Below are 16,306 nucleotides of genomic sequence, written 5' to 3'. Positions count from 1 at the left end.
GATTTTCTTCTGCACCCATGAGCACCATCTCCATCTAATATGACACACAACTAAACATCTACATGAAGGTAGAAAACGACAGATTGCTCATTAATCCCATTTTTGGTGCTCACTTCACTTTCAACATCTCACTCCAGTTATATATTCATTGCTAAACTTCAGAGGCGTTTCATTGTGGCTTTCCTGCTGTGCTGCACTCCTTCACACCACATTTATGGGACTGTCACTCAAGATCCCCGCCATGAAGATATTCTGTATCTCTAGAATCTTTTTGGCGCGCCAAGCCATCGATAAGAATATGTGTCTGGTAAAAGATGTCTGCAGCACATTCGTTTTTGTACCTTTTCCATTACATTCTCTCCAAGATCCAAAAGACATGCGGTCAGCAACTACAGTGTTGAAAGAAGCGGTGATGGCGAGAAACACACAGCAATAGAAACCGAAGTGACAGAGATTTAGAGAACAAAAAGGAAAATCAGAGAGAGAGATATAAAGAGAGAAAGAAAGAAAGAGAGAAAAAGAAAAAAAGAGAGAAATGCCACCCCTGCATTTTAACAGTGCTTATTATTAGCTGTCAGGTAGTGAGGTCTTAGTGATTGTGTCGTCCTGTGGTGTATTGATTGCCCCCCTAGAGGCTGCATGGAGGGGCGGAGAGAGGGGTGACCTTGTCTTGGGTTCAGGCCTGTTCCCAGCACACCATCCCAACATGCGACGTGATGCGCTCTCGTGCTCGCTCTCTCTGCATACTAATTCCTTATCTCATTCTGGGCTTAAATCAGTCCAGAGAGAATTGGTTTTTTTGTTTTTTTTCATTTGTTACTTTTGTCACTTTTCCTTTCTTTTTCCTTCTTTGATTTTCCTTCTTCGAGGGACTTTAAGTTGTCATGCTTCCTGCTTAGTAAGAGCTGTAGCGCTCATTCGATACATATGCATCGCGTATTTAAAAATCTCTGTCTCAGAGTCTTTTCATAAGCTTGGATATGGTGGATTAAGGAGATTTCTATGCCGGGCAAAGGAGGATTTGTTCTACCTGTTCTACTCTCGGGGAGAAGCCCTGTATTTATTTTACTCTTCCGTCGAGGAGAAAGTAATCCTTGTACCAGTAATCACAGAAAATGCCCTCCTTCATTAGGCTCTCTTCCATTTATTGGAGAGAATCATTTTCTCATCCCATAAAGCTCTGTGCACTCACCCCAAACTACAGACCATGACCAGTATTGAATTTCCCCTGGGGATCAATAAAGTATCTATATATATATCTATCTATCCAGTATTGTTCACACTAAGCATGGACAGGGAGTGTTTCTCTTGTTCTGCTCATCCCTGTCTGAGCGTGCTGTGCTGTATGTCTCGATGTTGTTTGGATCATCGTGAAAAAAAAAGCTCGGAGCATGCTTGTGTTCACAGGGCAATGCCAGCCCTGTGAGCTGGCGATACCCTGATGACACCGTAGTCTCGAGACACCCTCTGAATAAGTCACCTGCTGTCAGTTCAAATGAGGCCACCTCCCAGAGAGGACTGACTGATTGACAGTGTTAAAAGTCACAGTGGATGGCTTCAGAGAACAAGTTCCGGGAAGGACCCACAACAAAACAAAAAAAAAGAAATGGCCTGCATAAACCCACCCAGGTCCCATTAGGTGTGAAGAACAGTGGAACAGGCCAGTACAGGGGGAGACAACCTGCAGTACCCGCCAAGACTTTCGTATTTCAACCTGCCATTTCTTCCCAGCCTAAATGCCAATTATGGGAGAGATTTGAGGCCCATTGTACGAATCTTGAATGCCATGACTACCGATTACACAGAGGCCAAAACTGTCTTCAGGCGAAGCTGCAGTGAACTCATTGCTCATTGTAAGCTGACAGAGGGAGGAGGTAGAGAGAGAGAAAGAGGGAGGAAGGGATGGGATAGCAGGAGATAGAGAAAGAGAAAGAGAGAGAGAGTGTGAGAGAAAGAAAGAGAGAGAGAGAGAGAGAGAGAGAGAGAAAGGCTGTGCTGGTGGTGATGAGGCAATGTTGCACTGCAGTGAAAGCCTGTAATAAATGATCATTCGTGTCTCATGGCTGACCTGGTCAGGCAACACTCCTGGGAGTAACCCAGCACTCGCCTGACCCCGCCGCCTGTCTCACTCTCTCTTTCCCTGACATTTTCTCAGACATGTCTGTGAGCTTGGTGGACTTTCAACAGTACGTACAGTCTCTTCCGACTGAGTGGAACCCAGTGAAGGCGATAAGTATGAAAAAGGACAGAAAAAAAGAAAGAAAAAACAGAGAAAAAGAGAGAGTGAGAGAGAGAGAGAGAGAGAGAGAGAGAGAGAGAGAACAACAAGGACAGGTAGAACTTTCATAAAAAGTAGCCCTTTCAACAGTGAGGACAAAGTCATATTACTGTATTACTGTATATTTTCATGTTATCATTTGTTTACTTTTCTATATTTGTTTACTTTTTGCAAAGATGGGCAGGACCGCTGATGTTGTGTAACTGGACTGGTCATCTCAGAGAGCCATATTGGAGCCTGTCTATATAAGTCAGAGATGCAGATGCTAAGTGTTCCATAAAGCACTTTCAGATGTTTTTTTTACAACCTCAAGCTCAGACAAACCTCCTAGGGCTTCCACAGCAGACAGCCAAATAGTCCTCTCCACTCTAATGGCCTGCAAAAGAGTCAGGACTCCTATGGCACAAATATGCATTAAAAACAAACACAAGCTCATTCATACACACACACACACACAGCACTCACTCTTTCTCTCTCTCTCTCTCTCTCTCTCTCTTTCTTACACACACATTCCCTTTCATCATGCATTTCATTTAGGAGCGAGAGACACAGAGGCAGCATTATCGCCTCTCCCTCTCCAGCTGGGCCCGCTCTGAACAAAGCACCCAGCAGCCCATGAGCAATATCGAGCATGCAGCCCTTGTCTTTCCTAGTCCACTAATTTGGCCACAATCATGGCCGAGATTGGCTTTTCTCTTTTTCTCTTTCCCGACACTGTCAACACAAGGGGACAATTGCCTTCCCAAATTGCTATAGACACAGGCATGTTTGTGTTTCAGTTTGCGGGAGCAATCTTCTCCCCACCAGTGACACCTGACATGTTACAGGCTTGGTTGTTCTCCCACTTGTTCACCCCTATTAAGATGTTAAGCCATTCTTACCAAATGATAGGCATCAAATACACCACACATATAGTGGAATTACACGTTGCTACGTGCCAACCAACGCAGAGACCTACTGCTGTGTATCCTAGAAAGGTGGAGGGTCACAAAATCACTAGAAAGTCTTGGAAATGGAAAGCAGCATGGTTACCCTTTCACGGCTGTGGGCAGGTCGCTAATGGCCTCTAAAGCATGAGAACGGTTAAGGCTGAGCGCGATTAGGGTGGCTTGAAGGAACAGGATTAGTAATCGTGACTTTTTTTATGCCTTTTAGGAGCATAATCAAATCTAAAGTGCGACAATGACCTTTAAAGCCTTCCGAGTCCTTTAGAAGGTGGCTCCAAGCTGTCAGACCATAATTGAATTGCACAGGGAAATGAATAGTAGGAGGCAGGGGAGGAAAAGAACAAGGAGGCCGGCTGCCGACCACTGCGCCCTGGCACTAGTATCAACTGTAACCCAGTGTTGGCATAAGCTAAGTACAAGATGCCACGCCTGTGCTCTTGAGCCTTGCAAAGAGGAATTACTCATGCTGAGGCACCATGAATCCCTCTTCTATTTTAATAAACACACGTACAATCATGGACACACTGATTTTCAAAACTCACACCGTCTCACACAAACACACGCATAAAATGTATCAACACAAGCGCGCGCACACACATATGCACATGCTTCCCTGATTTAACCAAGCCTTTTAATAAGGGTAATTGTGCATGCAGTTGGTAAATAACCATTAGGGTGTTTGCACTTAGTCACCTGCTGTACTGGGCCAGGGTTGGACTCCAGGGAAAGACAGCAAAATTGGAGCTGAATCCAAAGTGAACCAGATCATGTGTGTGAGCATGTGCGTGTGTGGTTAAATGCTGACATGTGTGTATGTGGTCGCATCTCTCTCTCTCTCTCTCTCTCTCTCTCTCTCTCTCTCTGTTTGTGTGTGTGTGTGGTCACATACTGTCCTCCCCCTCTCTCTCGGTCTGTGTGTGTGTGTGTGTGTGTACAGCACAGAGCACACACATCCCTTGGGAGAGGCTGTCTATCTGTGTTCAAAAAAACACTCAGACAGTCTCAAAGGTCCTGTTAATGCTCCTGAATGATTTAAACTCTCTCTCTGACAGCTCTGTCACAGGGGCCAGGGGGGTAGGAGGTGGAGAGGGGGGGGGGGTGTTTAGGGGGTGGAGGGGGGCAAGGATGAGGGGAGGGGAGGCAAACGCCTGTGGTGTGGCCCGCTCCGTGTTCTTCTGCTGTCGTGAACATTCCCCTTGCGAGCTGGTGGCTCATTAGTGTCAACTTTCCCTCGACTGAGGAGGAGCGGTGGACAGAGTGCCCTTTTCAAAAAGACGCCCGTGCCGCGCGGAGGACACAAGCAGCGGGCCCAAAACGGAGCTGACCGAAACATGGCGTCTGGACAGAATTAGCAAAAAAGGTCCAGTAAGGGTACATAGACAACAAGAGAGAAAAGGAAGGACGAGAGATTAAAACAACAGAGCTGTCAATAGCATAAGGGTGTCACTAGTGGGGGTTGCATTTAAAATGGTGTCTGGAGAGTCGGATGCTACTGAAGGGAGTGATTTGAGGTCTAGGGGAGCAGTGGGTCTATCTCGCCCCCCTTTGCAGCTCAGCAACAAAGCAGAATTAGGCTCTGCTGCAACTCAGCAACTGCCATGTCACAGTTTTTTTGCACCGACGCCAAAAATAAGCGTAAAAAAATGCTGTGAGCTTTTTAACTGTCACACTGATCCTTAGCAAAATGCAGAGCCATGGTGTGGCAGTGGGCATTACTGCTGGATGAGTGGTAGTGCTCAGCAACACCTGGGGCTCCTCTGAACACCATCCCATGGATTGGCAGGGCCTGGCGGGAGACTCCGCAAGTGAGCTAGCTGCTTTATTGAAGCTACTGTAGTTATTATGGCTGTTTGCCATAAAAGTGAGGTTAGTGGTAGTTTCACAAACTATGGACCCTTTCAAGAGAGTTCCATTATCAGCATCATAGTTGGCCCCACAAGACTTCCGTTTTAACATTCCATGTTATCTTAATGCAGAGGAAGTAGATTGGGGCCCAAATAGAATGTTCAAGCATTGTTTTTGTTTTTATTGTTGAAAGGGTCTATACTGTTAAATGTAGACCGCACCATTGAGGAACAAAGCTGCTAGAATCTTAATCTTGCACCTCTCTCTTTCTCTCTGATTAGGGCAAGCAAGGGATTAAACATCAAACATAATCAGGTAAGAAACCAATATAATTTTAGAATGGTTGGGGGAAAAAATAGCTGTGGTTGTCTTTTGTTTAATTTAGCAATGACACTGTGTCCAACAGAAATGCAAAAGGTGATAACTTGAGGGGACACAGAAGAAATAGGGCCACTCTTCCCTTCTAAAAATGATGTGTTAATTTAATTGGACACGCTCCACAGAAGGCTCATTGAATTTTAATGAAACTAACCACCGTTATGTTGTTCTCTGAGGAGCCATTAGGCAGATATGCAGGGAGATAAGAAATGTTCAAAACTTAACTTTTTGCCTTTCAAAACTTCTCAAGTATAATCAATAAAACAAACATACTACTTTGTTACATGGTTTCATGACAGAAATCTGCACTCTAGGCACCAGTTTTACTGGTGAAAGAGTAACAAATAACTTTTGTTGCAACTCTAACGACCAATGTGGTGCTCTCAATAATGCAGTAACTACAGCAATTTTATGGAGCTGTGTAAGAATAATTATAGATGTTTGCCTATTTTTATTATACCAAGTCATTCTCTGTAGGCCTTGGTGACTATTATTCTTATAGAATAAGAAGAGAATAGAGAATATACAATTATTGATCCACATTAAACGGTTGCAACCATAAAACATACTGAGCTGTTTTAAAGCCGTCTGCACACTGCACCACCTTAGCAATGCTGGCAATAATTCATCAGATCATCCAGTAGCAGATGTAAAGTACAATTCTCTAGAGAGCCACAGCAGATCACAGCTGTGTTATTACATAAACTTTGGGTGATTCAGAATATTAAAGGACTACTATAATAAGGGACCTTGAAATGACAGTAATATCAAATCCCATTATCTGAGTTGTGCTGCATAATATGCTAACACAATACTCAGGACTGTGCCTGGTCCAGTGCGACAACATGTTTGCCATTTATGTGGCATAACCCATACCAGACCATTTAAGAGAAAATATACTTTATAAATCCAAGCAAATAAGCAATTCTCTCTTCTTTGCAGAAGGCTCCTATTGGAAACCTCCCATCCCACTGTTTATCTAGCTATTACTTATTGACTAGTGGAGAGAGACAGAAATTCTCAGAAAAATATTCTCAAGAGCATATGGTCTGCAAAATAGTATAGATCTGATAAGCTAACCTAATTGTGTGGCTTTCATTTGCTCTTCTGCACCAACTTGTAATGAAACAACAACAACAACAACACACACACACACACACACACACACACACATGTGTGTTTTCCCCTTTGACCGTTATATTAGATTCTCAAAGTCTCGCTTACACGTAATGACAAAAACAGTGTGTGAGCATGGGAGCCTGCTATGGTTGGAAGTGTGATAATAATTAGGCATTCCTCTCAAACAGAGCCAGCATGGAGCGCCACTAATGTGTGTGCTGTGTAGCTCACGACACTGGAAATGCAATCCTGTTCAACTGAACTTAAACATACGCGGCCCCCTGTCCCAGTGGTGCACTTCCTCGAGTCGAGATACTGTCACTGTGGGTTAGGCTGCTGTTCAAATGACTGAAACCCGATATGGATTATAATTTGAATGAAGGTTGATCAACCTGCGACCTAGCCAGGTCTCCCATTTAATGGACTCTGTGGAATCAATGAATGAATTAAAATGACTACATTGGTGACAAGTCAATGCTTAAGAAGGAAAATGCTTGTTCTCACTGAGATGCTGGCATTGCATTATCAGATATTATATAGCTCATATCGTCAAAACTCTCAAAGAATCCTATACACACACACACACACACATATATATATATATATACATATATATATATATATATATATATACAGTATATATGCAAATAAAATATTGCCATGTGCGTCCCATTTCACTTATAGAACAACACATTCAACATTTCACAAACAAGGCTTGTTTCTAGTAAGGTGGGTATGTTGCACGCTTCTAGTCATATTCCGTGACTGGGCACGTCACGACGTATTAGCATTCAGTGTATCCCCAAGCATATTTCCCCTTCACGCCGTTTATGAAAGCACTGGCTACTCCTAACCAACAATATAGCATGTCAACAACAGCCGTAAAACGTACTAATGACTGTGCGTACTAATGACAAACGTACTAATGACTGTGCGTATTCGATCGATTATTCATATAGGTGCGAAGTCGACTCGCACCCGTGTCCAGCGGTTATTTGTTATTTTCATGGTAATGAAATTAACGATTTGTGAAGCTAAACAAGGCAGTCCTTTAATGTCACATCAAGTTGGTGTTAGACAATGATAAATACATAAGGAGAACAGAGATTATGCAGCACATAGACTGTGCATTAGTTAAACGTTAAAACAGCACCTGATCAAGTCGAACTTAAACATAACTCAACTTTAATCCTCGTTTGATTCGCAACTCGACATTAAACACTGAAGCGTCTCAGCAGAATAGAATCTCCAAACTCACCGAAAGTGAAAAAGAACTCCGTGTTGTTGACTACCCGCTCAAACCCCGACCTTGTCGTGTATGCACAGGCTATTTACCTGTAGAGTTAAATAAGCCATCGCATCCATGCACTCGAGGTTTTCCTTAACGATGAAGTCCTTTACGTACGTCTGGCGCGCTGTGTCCACGAAAGATTGCGTTTCACAGCACCTCTATGGCTTACTAATGTAGTGCTCAGGTTTTAGGCATTTTTGATTAACATTTCTCATGCTCGGATGTTACATTCGCTGTAACTCCAGAAAGTTTGAAATGCAAAGCAACCTCCCGATATATTGCCTCCCACTATTTATACACGCCTTCCAGGACGAGAGATGAAGGCGAGGAGGCAGCGAACAGGTTGCGTTGTGTAGCCTACCATACAATGAATTTAACACAGGAGCATATGATTAATGGCTACCAGTGGCACACACTTTACACTTACTGAAAATCAGCCGATTTCCCCTTACAAAAGCATTTCATACACACATGAATGCAAACGTAGCCTGCAGCTACTATATTCAGACCCGTAATGGCAGTTGTGTAGTGTAAAGGCAGTACAAGGGCAGTTGTGATTATGTACAAAAAAGACCAAAATGTGATCTGTGAATAAGATATTAAAATATGCTCTCTCTATTCAACTAAACACACACAATTGTAACAACATGTAGCCTATTGTGGTTACCACAACCAATAACCACTAGCTCAATGTTGCATTAAATATTGCATTCTGTAAACAGATCTGAACACATGTTCACATTTCTTGTGTTAGCCCACAGTATGACACTAGTCAGTCACGTTAGAACAAGGTTGGCATTCACTACAAAATATGTTTCTCTGGACACATAGCACGTGAAGCTTGGAAAGGCCTCAGAAGCGAGTTCGTGGCCCAAATACCTATTTTAATCTCCTATCTGATAGCTGTTGTTGTGTTAAGACCTTTGGGAAGTTGTTCTATTTCAAATTTCTACACAAATTATTTCAAATATTGCATTTTCCAATGGTAAAGAACAAACAAATACACAAGACAACTCGTAAAGAAAGAATATCGACAGCACTGTTAGACAAATGTCAACAAATGATGTGATTCCAGCAACGTGTTTACTTAAATATGCTATGATAGATGTACGTCATTATCGCGAGAAGATCTGACTGCTATTTATTAACAATGTAGCATACCGAGTCCCTCGTGCTCTGACCATGGTCATGATTGTTCTAACGATGATGGGGGCCATTACAACTCATACATCACCCAGGCTTTTTGATCAATATAATACGTATAACCAAGTCAAGCTTGAAGGAAATTGACATGACCCCAAGATAAACACGAGGAATGAAACATGCACAAAACACCAAGCGCACGTGACCCGAACAGCATTTAAAACTTCAGAACCAGCCCGAGGGCGGACATGCAGCACATGGCACATTACGCCAAAGCTAGATTGTAGTCCAGTATTTACCATATAGACTCATCCGGCTATAATATTTTCTTATTTGTGAATTACTCATAGAAATCTTATTTTCACTGAGTAGGCTACATTACACTGCACCACACATTGCCTAAACCCCCCAAATACACATTGAAAACGCACGGGGAGGCACGGTGCGTCTATCAATGTGGAAAGTGCGCCCCCTCGTAAAACATGTTCGCATGAGATATATTCAAACTAACCGCTGTCTTGTCCAAACAGTCCGTGTCAAGAGCTTCTTGTATCCTATGAGAGTTTTTCCCAATAACTGACTACACACTAACATTTGGATCGTTGTTTAAAATCATTTTTCATCATTTTCTATCATGCGACAGCTCACAAAGTTGGGCATTTGGTCCATGAGCTCAGGGAGCGTAGGAATATAATCTCTTGATGCAACAGTATGTAGTGGGACAAAGGAAAATAAATCATAACTACACCACTGAGGGCATAACTGGTTTGGGACAAGTGTTGCGTACTATAGCAGATGTAATACTGCGCAACCTGCGCCAATTTAGCTGGCTTGACATGCTGGCTCAGTTTCTTCATAGTATTCATTTACAAATAATGCCATTTTATGGTTAAGACAGATTAAAACATCAACCGCTGTTTATGCAAACATTCAACAAATACTCGGCGTTACTATTACGAATATTTCAATGTACCATTATTAAGAACATTTCAGATGTTAGATGTAGATAGAAAATACCCCCAGCTCAATAACTATGCAATACGGTGTGAAAACAAATTATCCACTTTTCATGTCCAAAGAGTAATAGAGCTACTTATTTTGATTCAGGGAAATAACAAAAACAGGAGTAGACGATAAACATCCACATGCAGACATCGAGTCACCAGTCTTGCCATGGGTTAATATACATGTAGACTACGCACAACATAATTTATTTCAAAGGACAATCAATTAATTGGGCATTAGACAGGTTTTCAATGTTTTTTGACACTGCCCCATATTAATACATTTGACATTTTCACTCAGATCAGAGTGGCACATCAAATGCATTAAGTTAGTAAGTTATTCATCAATTTCCATCAGTCTCTTGTAGTACCTAAGAGTGAGATATTTATAGATGGCATAGTAGAAATGTGCTACAAAGCTACTGATTTGAAAATTGATACTGTATACATTGTTATAAATATCGATTGCACCAATTAAAAAGGTATTAATCAATATCAGGCACACTGACATTTCCGCAGCCGATATTGTTGATCTCTGGACTTCCGAGAGCATGTTTCATGCAATGTGTATGATGGTATGATGGACAATGCCCTTCTTGCACATACTTTTATGAATATTCTGTCTTTCTATACCCTAATGAAAAAAATAGTTTTGCCTTTCGCAAATATCAGAGCTGTGTTGAAACAGCTAGTAATCTGACCGCACACCGCGAACAGTACAGACGACTTCTACACCAAATGTCAGCTAACATAATTCTTGTAGTCCGTTTACCTGCCTTCAAGTTCTCCTGGTCATCACCCCTTCCGTGACCCGCGTTCCGTGGTGGCTGCTGCTTACTCGGTCCACTTCATCGCAGAGCTGCACGTCTGAGGACATGTTTGTGGAGTAACGCAAGGTTGAAAAGCAAAGTCTCTCTGGTGGATGGAGAGAGAGTTGAGTGGGAAGAACGAGTGAGTGAGTCTGAGAGAGAGACAGAGAAGAGGGGGGGGGGGGGTATGAGGGGAGGGAGAGTCGCGTAATCAACAGAAACGGATATTTAAAACAGGCAATATCTTTGACTCATTTCAGTTTTTCTTTGGCACTCTCCAAAAATCACTTCGAAACCATTTTCTTCCCCTTGCAAAAGTGCACCTCAATGTAAAATTATATGTTTGAAAATACATGATGCTATTCTCATATAATTAACACATTCACATTAAGCACGGGCTAAAACGAACACGCACCGGTGTTACGTGCACGTTCGCAGCCAAGGCGCTCAAATTTCAGCTCTAAACATTCTTTACGTTTCAGCACCATGGAGAGCGCAAGAGACTCCACAGCGAGTGCAAGAGAAAGTCAATATCTGGGGTTGAGACGCAAGTTGATCACCCTCAATACGCACCTATGGAGCACAGGATTATAAGGATTTCAGCCATTTGACCGCACGTGCTGTGACTGCACAGCACTCCGTGATAGAAGATTTGCTTCTCTGCTAGTTAAACCACTTACACTACCCGGAGAACAATGCCTACTCTCGCCAGGCTCCCAGCATTGACCGAGCGCATTCAGCCCAGGGCGCACAAAACAGCTTTCTAGAAGCAGACGGTGATGGAGTGATGTTGAGTGTATCGTTTTTGCGTTTTCTTTTATTCAAGAAGAAACATGGTAGGCTACATGCCTCATGATTACCTAGTATCTGACTGTACCATTAATAAAGTTGTCACTTCATGTTCAGTATAGTCCAAAACTGATATTTTATGTATCAGGCGTCATGATATCAACCAAATAAACAGGATATCAGAGTAATCACAAGCTACTGTGCCACTATAGCCTATCTGTTGATTTTGGCCCTGATTCAAGTTGGTCTTGTGGTATTAGCGCTACTTCGTTTACACTATTCATTTTATTCGAGTGTGTATCATCTCTGTGAAATATCAATGATGTAATCTTCAAAAAGAAGCAGTTAAGCATACAGTGGAATGTTTTACTGACATCTACTGGGCGACTATTCCATGTTGTCTGGCCAGTGTCTGAGATCCAAGCCGGTCTTACCTGAGCATATGTGCTTTTGTTTTTACGGTATTTGGCAAAGCCAATTTTTAAAACCAGCGACAATTTGTATAGGGCTACACAAAATGTGGTACAGCTGCCGATTAACAGAACAGTTCACGTGCATTTTGAGACGTCCTAAACACGGGTGGAGCACACGTGCAGCAGCTGTGTGCTAGTCAGATAGCCCGCTCCTGGACGCCGTGTGCTCTCCTCTCTCTCGTCCCCCATCGCTTTTCATTTCCACGAGACAAAGCAGTCATTCTGAGGGAAAAAACAGTTGTTTTCATGTCTATATAGCGAGGCTACGCCTGCTGCCAAATTCGTTAGAAAAAGCAGGGTCGACTTGTGGAAATACAGACCCTCAAACTGGAGCCGTCAATTAAAATGGTGGAAGCTAATGGTGTTTTGGCAGTGCCTGCATTAAATCAAAATTCTGTCTTTCTGAGTAGCAGCGCAGCAGCTGCTAAATTGGAACTTGAAGTGACAGTCTGAATATAGAATAATAGTGAGATCTAAGAGTTGAGGAAATCATAAATAAAATAAAGTTAATAGGACTTCCATGTTCCATGTAGGACTTCCATGCTTCCACTTCAATTTTTTCATGCCATGCCTAATGATCCTCACAGGCCATGAGTGACTGCACAGATAGATAGATAGATAGATAGATAGATAGATAGATACTTTATTGATCCCCAGGGGATCAATAAAGTATCTATCTATCTATCTGTGCACAGTCACTCATGGCCTGTGAAGATCATTAGGCATGGCATGAAACATCTATCTGTCTGTGCACAGTCACTCATGGCCTGTGAAGATCATTAGGCATGGCATGAAAAACAATCTTAAACAATTGTAAAGTTGGATACACACGTCAATACGAATGAACTCAGACGTAGCATCTCCCCTCCATTTGGATATCTACCTGATTTGCTTTGCACATGGATGTGTGTCACTACATGTATGACCTTTGGCTTGACACTTGCAATTTGCTGTGCAATTTCACACAAATAAACAGGTAAACACACATGCAAGTGGATACACACAATTTCCTTTCTCTCTCTCTCTTTCACACACACACACACACACACACACACACGCACAAATAAGCAGCTATACACCTGTATTTGTACACATATAGAGTGCACCCATTAAGACAAGAAATAAAGTCCCAGACATATACACACGCGCGTGCGCACACACACACACACACACACACACACACACACACACACACACACACACACACACACACACACACACACACTACTGCCATGATAAACAGATGGGGAGCTGGAGTATATAGCAGGGAAAGATCAAGAGCTGCATATTCAAGTTGCACACCTGCTGAGTGGCAGTCAGAAGCACTGACTTGAGTGCCCCTCAATTTGGAAGCAAAATGGAAAACGAAAGCTGTATAAACCATTGTTCAAGGACCATCTCCTGTCATCACAGTACCTTCAAAGGAGAAGAAATACCACAGACCGAACTGTTCGCCCCTGTGTCAATTAGACCTCGGCATACACTCAAATCTTCCTTCTGTGCCTGTTTTATTCCTTCTTCTCTCTGAAATGTATTTATATGTAAACAAGAGCAATAATGGGCAGTGCTGATTCTTCCCAGATTCCTAACATCCTTCCCAGTCTTCCAATTTGCTGACCTCCTTAGTTCCCCTTCGCTGGGAATCCCATTCTTCAGCTCCATGTCAACTCTCATTCTGGCCATGCCAGGTACAGTACCTCATTCCATGACAATCCAATCCAACCCAGAGGAGAGTTATTCTGGCCTCACTGGGGGGAGCGTACCTATGTTCCCCGGGTCCTATGTTCCCCGCTTTGTATGCGACCCTTTTTTAAAACCCTAACCATAACCCTAACCCTAACCCCGAGCGGGGAACATAGGACCTGGGGAACATAGGGATGACTCCTCACTGGGGGTGACTTTCCCAAGAGCCCTGGAATCTCTTTATCCGCACAGGCACAGCGGACCCAACAGCACTGCCCTGTGAACTACACAACACTCTGGTGTTTAGGCGCTCGGCTGTTTCCCGTGTCAATAAAATCTGTTGAGGAATACTGGATGTCCATCGATCTTCGGGCCATCAGGGAAAGGATGTCAATATATAGTAAGTGTAGTCAGTTTGGGGTGGGGGCCCAGGGGCCTTGATCCATTACGACGTGCTGTACTGTAACTAAGTACCTTCAGTCCATTAATATTGTATGGGCCAACCATATGCACATGTTTAACATGGAAAAACATGAAATAGCTTTAGGTGAATTTACACTCTCTCATTTCTCATTTACAGTTTGTATGCTGGTTTGCCAACTAGGCAAAGACACAGAATTTCATGGTTACAAGCATGAGTGTTTTGGGAGACTTGTGATTGTGGTACACAGATCTTGTGTCACACTGACACTGTTCCTTGCTGTGAACCGATTGATCTGGTTACGGAAACCATATTGGTCTGATGTTCCAGTTAGTCAGCCTCGCATTGATCTGAGGCATCGTGACAATCCAATGTTAAACACATGATTTAAAGACAGAGATTACGGGGATGCCCTTGATGTTGAACAGTAATTTTATAGGCAGAGGTGTAGTGGTAAAATAAGATGTGGTTATGAATTATGTGATCACGGTAAGGTGGACTGCGCCATGCGGTATCGTTTTTTTTTTTTAAAAGCCATTCAGAACATGTTTGATGATGGTGGATGTTATTGTCCAATGTTTATAACAACACCAGTGGTATTAAAGGTGAATGTACTTTAAAGGTGGATGTACTTTACTTGCGTTTAGTCTCCACTACATCCCTGCTTATAGGGATGTGTCATATCCTGTAGTTAATGACATGAGAATAGTTATTTAATTTTCTCTCAGACATGATATGTGAAAAAAAGAGAATGTACTTTAATTAAACACTACAATTTAATCTCAATTACATTTTTATACATTTTGCCATTGTGCCATCAACAATTGATTTTTTTGGGCATTTTTGACAGCCCAAGGCCTTTCCACCCAACAGCAAGCTCACGTTAAACAGTTTCCCCCTGGGCTTACCCTGAAAGCTGCAAATGCTTCAACAAGATGAGATGGCATATGACATATTGTTTAATAATGTCCCTGTCTATTGCTATTATGTTTCCCATGGTAAAACATAGGTCCATAACACACAAGCCCACACTATCACTATCTCTCAAACACTTTCCTGGTTCAAAGTTCAAAGTGACCACAATGGTCACCCAAACAGCACGTTATTTTCCCTCTAGTATAATAGAACATGTTGATTAATGGTGTAGCCTGGCCATTTGAAAACTTCATTTCCAATTACAGGACACAGTATGATCTATTGGTCTGGCATTTTATCTAGCTCAGCGACTGACGCAACTTGGCCATTTCATAATCGTGCAGTCTGTGTGTGTGTGTGTGTATTGGACTGTGTTTGTGTGTATGAGCGAGCGTGCAGTAGCGGGGATTCCGAGCTGAAAGCTTAATCAGATTCATTAGGTGATTGGTGAAGACATCAAAATGTTTCTGAAATGAAATTAGACATGGCTCTCATGGCTCCTAGACTCTGAGGGGATGTACATTATGGTGCTGTGGCTTTCCGGCCACAAATTAATTTGAGTAACTCTCTCTCTCTCTCTCTCTCTCTCTCTCTCTCTCTCTCTCTCTCTCTCTCTCTCTCTCTCTCTCTCTAAATTTGCAATCGACATGATCTTAAGGTGATCATTTGGTTATCTTGTCTCTGGGGGAGGGGAGAGGGGTAAATTTGGTACTGTTAAAAACTTGACAAGAGCTCATATTTCTTGGCATGTTGTAATCACTAACACCCAGCAGTAGCTCACGTGTGATTAGTTCACCGCAGTGAGAGGTGTACTTGGTTACCGCTTCCGAGACGACCCTTGAGGGGGACCTGCTGATTTATGCTTTGCCATTTGCTAATTCGTTCCGTTCCGAGATTAGGCGGGACATCACAGGGAGGGAGTGCGAGGATGGGACTCCCCTGCCGGGGTCCTGTGAGAGGAACCTGTGGTGGGTCTGTGCCAGAGTGTCCCTGACCCAGAATGCTCGGGACCACCAGAGTGATGCCATGCAAATGAAACTGGGCCAGAGCCGTTTGTCTTAATCAGGCCTGACAAGTCAGTGACAAACTAGGTGATCTCAAGCCACAGGGGGGAAACGCAGCGGATGAAAACGGAAGGTGTGGAATGTGGAGAGAAATGGAGAGAGAGAGAGAGAAAGAGAGAAAGATGGTTGCGTTTATGGAGATATGCG

The 16,306-nt window shown here is 42.9% G+C and overlaps 1 protein-coding gene across 2 annotated transcripts in view; it reads right to left on the bottom strand.

Moving 5' to 3' along the window:
• Positions 1-10,858, bottom strand: part of chrm2a (cholinergic receptor, muscarinic 2a) — a 70,513-nt gene extending 59,655 nt beyond the window's left edge. Inside the window, exon 1 of one of the 2 annotated variants that reach the window (XM_076297293.1) lies at positions 10,778-10,858. The gene's annotated coding sequence lies outside the window, so the exon portion shown is untranslated. Of the gene's footprint in view, positions 1-7,902; positions 8,024-10,777 lie in introns of those variants that run through there. The other variant, XM_076297292.1, reaches the window with a different exon arrangement.
• Positions 10,859-16,306: the final 5,448 nt, after the last annotated feature.

This window comes from Alosa pseudoharengus, unplaced genomic scaffold (assembly GCF_046254945.1).
Source record: "Alosa pseudoharengus isolate Yale_2024_CS ecotype anadromous, Long Island Sound unplaced genomic scaffold, YU_APseudo_1.1 YU_APseudo_1.1_scf_20, whole genome shotgun sequence".
Lineage (NCBI taxonomy): Eukaryota > Metazoa > Chordata > Actinopteri > Clupeiformes > Clupeidae > Alosa > Alosa pseudoharengus.
The sequence above is the reverse complement of the archived record's forward strand: the minus strand, read 5'-3'. Positions and strand labels throughout refer to the sequence as shown.